This window comes from Euprymna scolopes, chromosome 18, assembly GCF_053919585.1.
Source record: "Euprymna scolopes isolate OS-2025 chromosome 18, ASM5391958v1, whole genome shotgun sequence".
Taxonomy (NCBI): Eukaryota; Metazoa; Mollusca; class Cephalopoda; order Sepiida; family Sepiolidae; genus Euprymna; species Euprymna scolopes.
The window spans coordinates 51,084,298-51,092,421 of NC_136499.1; the positions used below are offsets into that span (position 1 = coordinate 51,084,298).

General features: G+C 34.8%; 1 pseudogene; it reads left to right on the forward strand.

Moving 5' to 3' along the window:
* Nucleotides 1–1,098: 1,098 nt before the first annotated feature.
* Nucleotides 1,099–1,215, forward strand: LOC145301540 (5S ribosomal RNA; annotated as a pseudogene).
* Nucleotides 1,216–8,124: the final 6,909 nt, after the last annotated feature.

The window sequence follows — 8,124 nt, forward strand, 5'->3', positions numbered from 1 at the left end:
CACCAAGTTGTCAATGACGTTTTTATAGACCGAATTGCTAATGGCTCTCATCTCCTCCCTGATGACTTCCTTGAGTTCTGGGTTTCCCTGCGTAGACTCTGTCCTTAAGATATCCCCAGAGAAAAAATCTGGGGGGGGGGAGGCTCAAAATCAGTCTTGAGACTGATCATTCGGCCTCCGAAGTTCTCTTTCAGCCAATCTCGGGACAGGTTTGAGGTGTGAGAACTTGCTCCGTCCTGCTGGAACTAGAACTTGCTCATGAGCGACGGGTAGATGGTTTGGAGTTCACTCTTGGAGGTTTTGAGGACCTCCTTGGTGACTGTCACTGCTGCGCCAGATTCTTCGATGAAGATTGGTCCGATGATGCCTCTGACCGAGATTGCAGCCCACATGGTGCACTTAGGAGAGTGCAGGTGCTTGGTGGCTACTTCATTGGGCCTGGAGGACCCCCAGAAGACATTTGTCTTGGAGTTCGCCTTTTCATCAAGATGGAAGTGGGCTTCATCTGAAGTCCAAAGGAGGTTAATGAAACTTGGTGTCTCCTCGATATTCTCGAGCATCTTGACTGCCATAGCCCTCATCTGCTTCTTGTCTGAGGCTTTAAGGGTCTGTAGCGTCTGTATTCTGTATGGGTAAGCCCTGATATCGTTCACCAGCACTCTTCTGCAAGTCTTACGGGACATACCGAGGAACTGACTTCGCTTATGCACAGAGCGTTTCGGACTCTGCTGGAGAGACTCTCTCATTCTTTCGAACAGCTCGGCTGTTCGCTTCTTGGAATGTCCTGAGTGGCTTGAACGGTTCTCTCTGGCAGCGTCGAGGTTCTCCACGTTCCCATACTTCTCAAAGTGGTCCACCCAGTTCTGAATTCTGCTTTTGGATGGAGCCTTTTCACATTCGAACTGACGCACGAAACTCTCTTGAGTTTTCTTAAACGAGCCTGACTTGTAGTAAAATTTAACACAGTGCATTCTTTGTCCCATCTCCCACTGGGGTCTTGGTGTACTGCCATGTCCTGTAAAATAAGGGCGATCGGTGAATAAATAATGGAGATATCACATAAAGTGTACACGGGGCCGGTTTTTTTGGGGACACCCTGTATACGGCATAATCGCGTTGACACACCGGTTCTCGTCAGATCACCGAAGTTAAGCAACGTTGAGCCTGGTTATTATCAGATGGGTGACCATTTGGGAATTCGAGGCGCTGTATGTGCTCTCCGCTTATCTCGGAATTTGTTTCCAGTCGTCCTGTACTTCACTTGCCACTGGTATTTAACAATGTCGTCTCAGGAGAAGTGTGGTTGAAGATTGCGCACCTCCTGCCACAAAAATTTCACGCGCAAGCAACCCTTCGTGGGTATCCATAGTCTGTCCAAGACTGAAGGAGCCTGCTTTTTTATATACATATATATATGTGTGTGTGTATCATGTCATCCCATAATTTCTGTCCGAATTTTAACCTTTGTTTCTAAATTGAACGAAACCTAAAAATATTGTTTATATTGTAATTTTTTACATTTTTATGTTTAGATGCACTTTAACTGGTTAAAGGTTTTTACAGAACGATAAAATTTAATTTTTTTTTATTACAACCCTATTAACATGGAAGTGCCTAAGAATCATTTGAGGCATATAAAGCTTTATGAGTTCAAAAAAGGAAACTCAGCAGCCGAAGCGGCTAGAAATATTCACTCAGTTTATGGAAAGACATGTGTAAATGAAAGAACTTGCAGAAGATGGTTTGCAAAATTCTGAAGTGGAGATTTCAATCTTGAAGATGAAGATCGAACCGGACGTCCAGTTACGTTTGATGATAAGTTTCTTGAAACAGCTCTTGGAGAAAATTCTGCTTTATAGGTTGAGGAATTGGCAATAAAACTGAGTTCAAGCCATGCAATGCTTCAACAACTTGAAAAAGTTCATAAACTTGGAAAATAGGTGCCTCATGAATTATCTGAAAACAATCTCAAATCATAAATTCGGATAGAACTTATGGGATGACCTAATATATATAAACTGTTTCAGAATCAAGATTATATTTATTACATATATTCATAAATAGACTTCAATCAAATTTACCACCAGTAGAACATATTCAAATGGAGTAAGTAGATTAAAGCTCATTCGATACAAAACTTCTTATCTCATTAAAACTCATATTAGTCCAAAGAATCTTGGAGCCAATTCTTGTCCATAGCGACATAAATATTTATATGTTTATTTAATTTATTTACTCTCAATATTTATGTATTATTTTAATTACGCTTTATACAAAAATATCATAGTATTTTAAAATGAATTTATTTTAAATGGCTGTATATATTCATTAATATATATTAATTATTTTTTTAATCCATAATCTATTCCACTTAAAATGAAGAGGATAGGGAAAATATTGGGAAAGATATCATAAATACCTAAATTCCTATAGAGTCTAGTCGATGATCGACGACTGTTAGGTCTCAAGAGACAATGGATATCCCTTGTAAGAGTAGCTGCGTAAGTAATTGTAAGATAAGGGTCGCACAATCGCCAACTACACCTTTTCTGAATCGGTACAGTTTGAGTTCAATGGCAAGGAAAAGTACTAGATGACTGAAAACAATGCCGAGATAAGCGGAGAGCACATATAGCAGCAGACATTCCCAAATGGTCACCCATTTTAGTAGTGACCAGACTGAACTTGGCTTAAATTCGATAATGTAAAAGGAACCGATATGCTGAGTCCAGTAAACTCCTATAATTACCCAGAAAATCTACAAGATTTTTAAAATTCAACAAGATTTATAAAATTTACAAAAGTTAACAGGAATTCACGCATGTATAAAATTCGTGAAAACCACATCGATAACCAATATACATATATTTGTGTTTAATTTATATGATCTATTATGCCCCTATTTATTACTCTACACATCTTGATCTATTCTCAAAATAAATTACCAAATGCAAGGGAAGACAAATAATAACTTATAAAATTTCATAAAAGTTTACGAAAGTTTATAGATACTTATAATTAAAAAAACAAACAGACTTATAAAACCGCAATGATCAGTCATAAGTAAATGTACATACGAGTATGAATATTGAAGTTTTTACTTCCTATAATTTATCCTGGATGCCAAGAATCTAATTAGAATTCACAACTTCAATTTCACATCAGAATTTGCTTCCCTTAAAGTTATAATGTAATACACTGTGGTTGGTACGCAAGACATTTTTTATATTATGTATCTAGGATGAATAATATACAAGGTGGTCAAAAAGTCAGGTAACATTTTAAAGAAAAACGATATTAGCAATACACGTATATTTAAGTACCATACATTGAAATATAAAATGAAACAAACATGAAATATGTTTATTTTGTTAATTGTCGTCCATTTCTCTCTATCAATCGCTGGAAGCGATTAACCACTGATTGTGTAACACGTGTAATCATGTCAGCTGATATCCGCGCAATCTCCTCTTCAATAAATAACTTTAAAGACGCTATTGTATCAGGCTTCTTGCGATAAACGCTATCCTTTACATAGCCCCAAAACCAGAAATTAGGAGGGGTAAGATCCGGAGATCTGGCTGGCCATTCAACTGGGCCACGGCGACCAATCCATCGTTGTGGAAAAATTTCATCCAAGAAATATTAAACGAATAGAGATTATAATGGATCATATTGTTTTTTCTACCTTTAACATGTTACCTGACTTTTTGACCACCCTGTAGACAAAATCGAATTAAAATAACCTCAAACCCAAACAAATCGGATAGACTTAAAAATAACCTCAAACCCAATGTTTAATTAATTCAAGTGGTTTATATAGGTATCGTTTATTTACCTTATTTCTATTACTCTATCACACCTCCTTTTTTGTTCAATGCTTTAAACCTTATTCATATTAGTTTCAGTTGTATTCTACCAACAAAATTAAATGTTTACCTTTGGAAGCAGATGGGATTACTCCTTAATTGTTATAAGAAAGTTAAATCGTTATTTCACAATTTGTGGCGATTATACAATCGCTAAATAGATGTCTTAGAATTCTTACACAATTCCAAACATTAAAAAATAATCATTCATAAAGTTATAAAAAAACTAGAAAATATACCCGGCGTTTCCCGATATTAAATGTAACGTTCAAAAGCCTTAAAGGTAAATATAATTAAAAAACAAAAACAAAAACAAAAATGAACAAACAAACAAAAAACATAGATTGTTTTAACGTCACGGTTGTAGGTTCCATTATAGAAATGCTAATTTAATTTGCATAAATAAAGTACGTATCAAGTGTGATTGAAAGTCAAATCACAACGCAATGTTAAGAAAATAAACAAATATTTTACTTGCTTGAAATTTATAATTTAAATATATTTCGGAGTCAAACGCCATTCTCAGTATGTTGGTTTTGCTTTTTTTTTCTTCTTCTTTCTTGCCATGTAAAGTTGGAGAAACAAAAGTCTATTTGTAAAGATCCGCGCGTTGTCTCCCAGCGGTTGTATTTTTAAATGGTGGCACGTGGTGTTGGCTACGCGAGATTAACATCAAGGGTGTGAGTTTCATTACAGAAGCGTTGATTTAATTTGCATAAATAAAGTACGCATCAAGTTCGCTTGAAAATCAAACCACAACGCAATATTAGGAAAATAAACAAATATTGTACTTGATTGAAATTTATAATTGAAATATATTTCGGAGTCAAACACATTCCAACATTTCAAAATACAACCGTTGAGAGACAACGCGCAGATCTTTACAAAAACTTTTCTTTCTCCAACTTTAAAACATAACAAGAAAGAATAAGAAAAAGAAGAAAGAAAACAACATACTGAGGATGGAGTTTGATTCTGAAATATGTTTAATATATATATATATATATATATATGCATATATATATATATATATATATATATATATATATATATATATATATATATTAACTTGGACCAACAACGTAGATGTAATTTAATATCTTCATTTCGTCTGACCTTGTGTTCAATTACGTTTAAGCTAAGTGTTTTTAAGAGTGAATTCAACACTAATTATAAACAGTATAGATAGCTCCGACTGAGTTTTACTAAGAGAAATTAAATTAAATTATTTAATGATATATATATATATATATATATATATATATATATATATATATATATATATATATATATATATATATATATATATATATATACAAACTTGTTCCACCCATTTATATGCAATTTAACATTTTCATCCCGTCTGACCTTGTGTCTGATTACGTTTAAACCAAGTTTTGTAATGGAGAATTCAACACGAATTATGAACTGTTTTTAATTGCATATACTTTTCATAATTACACAAGTAATTAAAACTTTGGCGTAATTTGTACTCGGCGTGCCGACTTACTATAATTATTTCTTTAAACAACGAAAAGAACCTAGACATCGGAAACTATCGATGAAAAGTTATGTCTCAACATATATATGGCTTTTATATTACCCCTTCCCCTCCCCAAAAAACGGAACCCCCCTTTCCGAAGATTTATTTAAAAAATTTCTTTCGCTAGTTTTTGTTTTTCATATCAAAGTTTTATTTTACGTGCATCGCCGCATCGCCTGAATAACATGGTTCTACTAAGAGGGCATTGTTTATCACTTGAGGTGCTATGATTCGTGATGATGAGATCGACTAGTTTATCTTTTCAGCCTGACCTAGTGCTCGTTCGCTTGGGCTGACTAAGCAGTATAACCTTATGTTGTGACCCGAAAGGGTCACTAAGAAAGACTCAGCCACAGATATGGTTTAGAAAAATGTATTTGTATTTACAAAGTAGAATACATAGAGAACGACAGTCGTAGTACTTAACGCCAATATGACGTACTACGAGATACACGGTATTTACCTCTCTCACAGCGCGACGGGATTTAACAAGATTGGAAGGTAAGATGAATGGACTAGTGTCCCTAAAGGAGGACAGCTTCGGTCCTGCAAAAATAAGTCTGGGTAGTCCCGTCGGTTTCCTCAGTCAAGCAATAAACTTTCTCTATCTAAAAGCTGGAAGGCAAGACCTGAAAGTGTGAAATTTCTGGGATTTCTTAGAACATTTACTCCAGTCCGACAGCTAAGAGGCCACCGAAATGGCCCAGTTTCTGTCCGACTGATTGTCGAGGTCGGAACACCGACCGATGTACTACGAGATATAGACCACGAAAATGGTACCTCCATATATTTATACTGTTCAATAGAGTTACTGTATTGTGTATGGATGAATACTCACAACACTTTGTGTGCAACGTTGCCGCTGAGTGAGGCAGATAAATGAAGCTGGTCTCTGGGCATCAAACAATATGTAGCATGCATCGTCGAATAATAGGAAGAGAACAATAGTCTTATGATCTGGTCGTAGTTTAAATAGTGGTGCGCATTATGCACCTGAAAGAATTTCTTTTTGAGTCTTTTTCTAATCACGATCTGATTTCATTCTTCGGTTATCAGCTTAAGGTTAAAATTAATTGTGCTAGAAATAAATTACACTAGCGAGAAGACCCGACCCTGGCCGGGATTGAATGATGATCAACGAATGTTTTACACTCTCATATTTTTATTGTCATCGAAATCGGTAAAATCCCCCATTTTTCAATCAAATCGATTAATTGCCTGTCCGAGTTGGAGACCCATCGCAGTGCATCAGTAGGAATCTTCACATGCGTCCCCGTGGTGACTTAGTGCACCATACATTGGAGTCAACATTGCACTGTAGAGAACCTACTGTTGATTTTATGAAATTATTTATATATAAGGGCTTTGAATTAAAGTATAAAATTAAAAAAAATCTGTTTAATCGTTATAATCGAGTGCACTCGAGCATTGATAATTGATGAATTATTATATATATATATAATTTTTGTGTATTTTTTATGATTATACGGTTAATAGCGTTTTCAACCGTAAAGATTATGGAAAATATTTGTTCTTTAGAAAATCGCCCATATTTTTTGTACGTAAACAAATAAACAAATATTATTTATTTAGGTACTCATCCAGTTTATTTAAGACATTAAAAAAGAAAATTAAAATATCGAAAAAAGTTTATATTGTACGTATCCGTTATGGAATGAAATTCTCCGAAAAAAAATTCACTTAATTTCGTCAAGTAGTTTTTTTTTACAGCGAAAACCAATTTCTTATGATACCAAGCAAAAGGTTCGATTTTTAGGAAGAAAAGCTAATATTAAAGATGAGGAGGGAGTGTCGGCGCATTAACCTTATCTCCCCGTGGCGTGTTAAAAAAATTCAAAGATGGCTACCTTCAACGTGCTGTCATAACGTGTTTTACCGCTGTAAAAAACAAACAAACAAACAAAAAACAAAACAAAACAAAAAAACTACTCGATCAAATTAAGTGAATTTTTTTCGGAGATCTCCAGTCTAAAACAAATATATACAACATAACCTTTTTTCGATATTTTCATGTCTTGATTAAACTATAAAAGTACCTTTATTTATTCATTATTTTATTTATAAAACAGTAATATTCGAGCACGCGTGTTTCAAGGTTCTACTTCTCGTCAGCGTAGCTCGACTGTTTTTAGGATTCGAACCTCACGCCATGTGCGTGTATTATGGCCTTAACCGTTACGCTACGAAGTCTTTTTTGTTGATAATATTTGTTTATTTGTTTACGTACACAAAATATGGGCGATTTTTTAAGTAAAAAAGATTTTTCATTATCTCTAAGGTTGAAAGACGCTATTAAATGTATCATTATAGTTTAAAAAAATCAACAAAAAAATCTGCACGAGTTCAAAAAGAGACAAAAATAACACGTAAATGATCTAGGATACGAGGGGAGTTCCAAAAGTAATGCCTCCTATTTTTCCATTCCACCAGGAATTCTACATATGGGAGTACAAACTGCATTTTTATGATGACTGAACTAATGCATCCGTGACCTGAATTTTTCATCTCTCTGTTGCAGATATTGTCCGTGTGAGACCCTAAGAAAACCACCCCTGTCGTATACGTGCGTAAGAAGCAGATATACGTCATTGAATTTCTGGCAAAAGTACGTTGAGAACGATGTTTACTATAACACGAAAGAAGAAAAAAATAAACTGTCAGTATTACCTGAAGAAGAATGTTTTATTATTC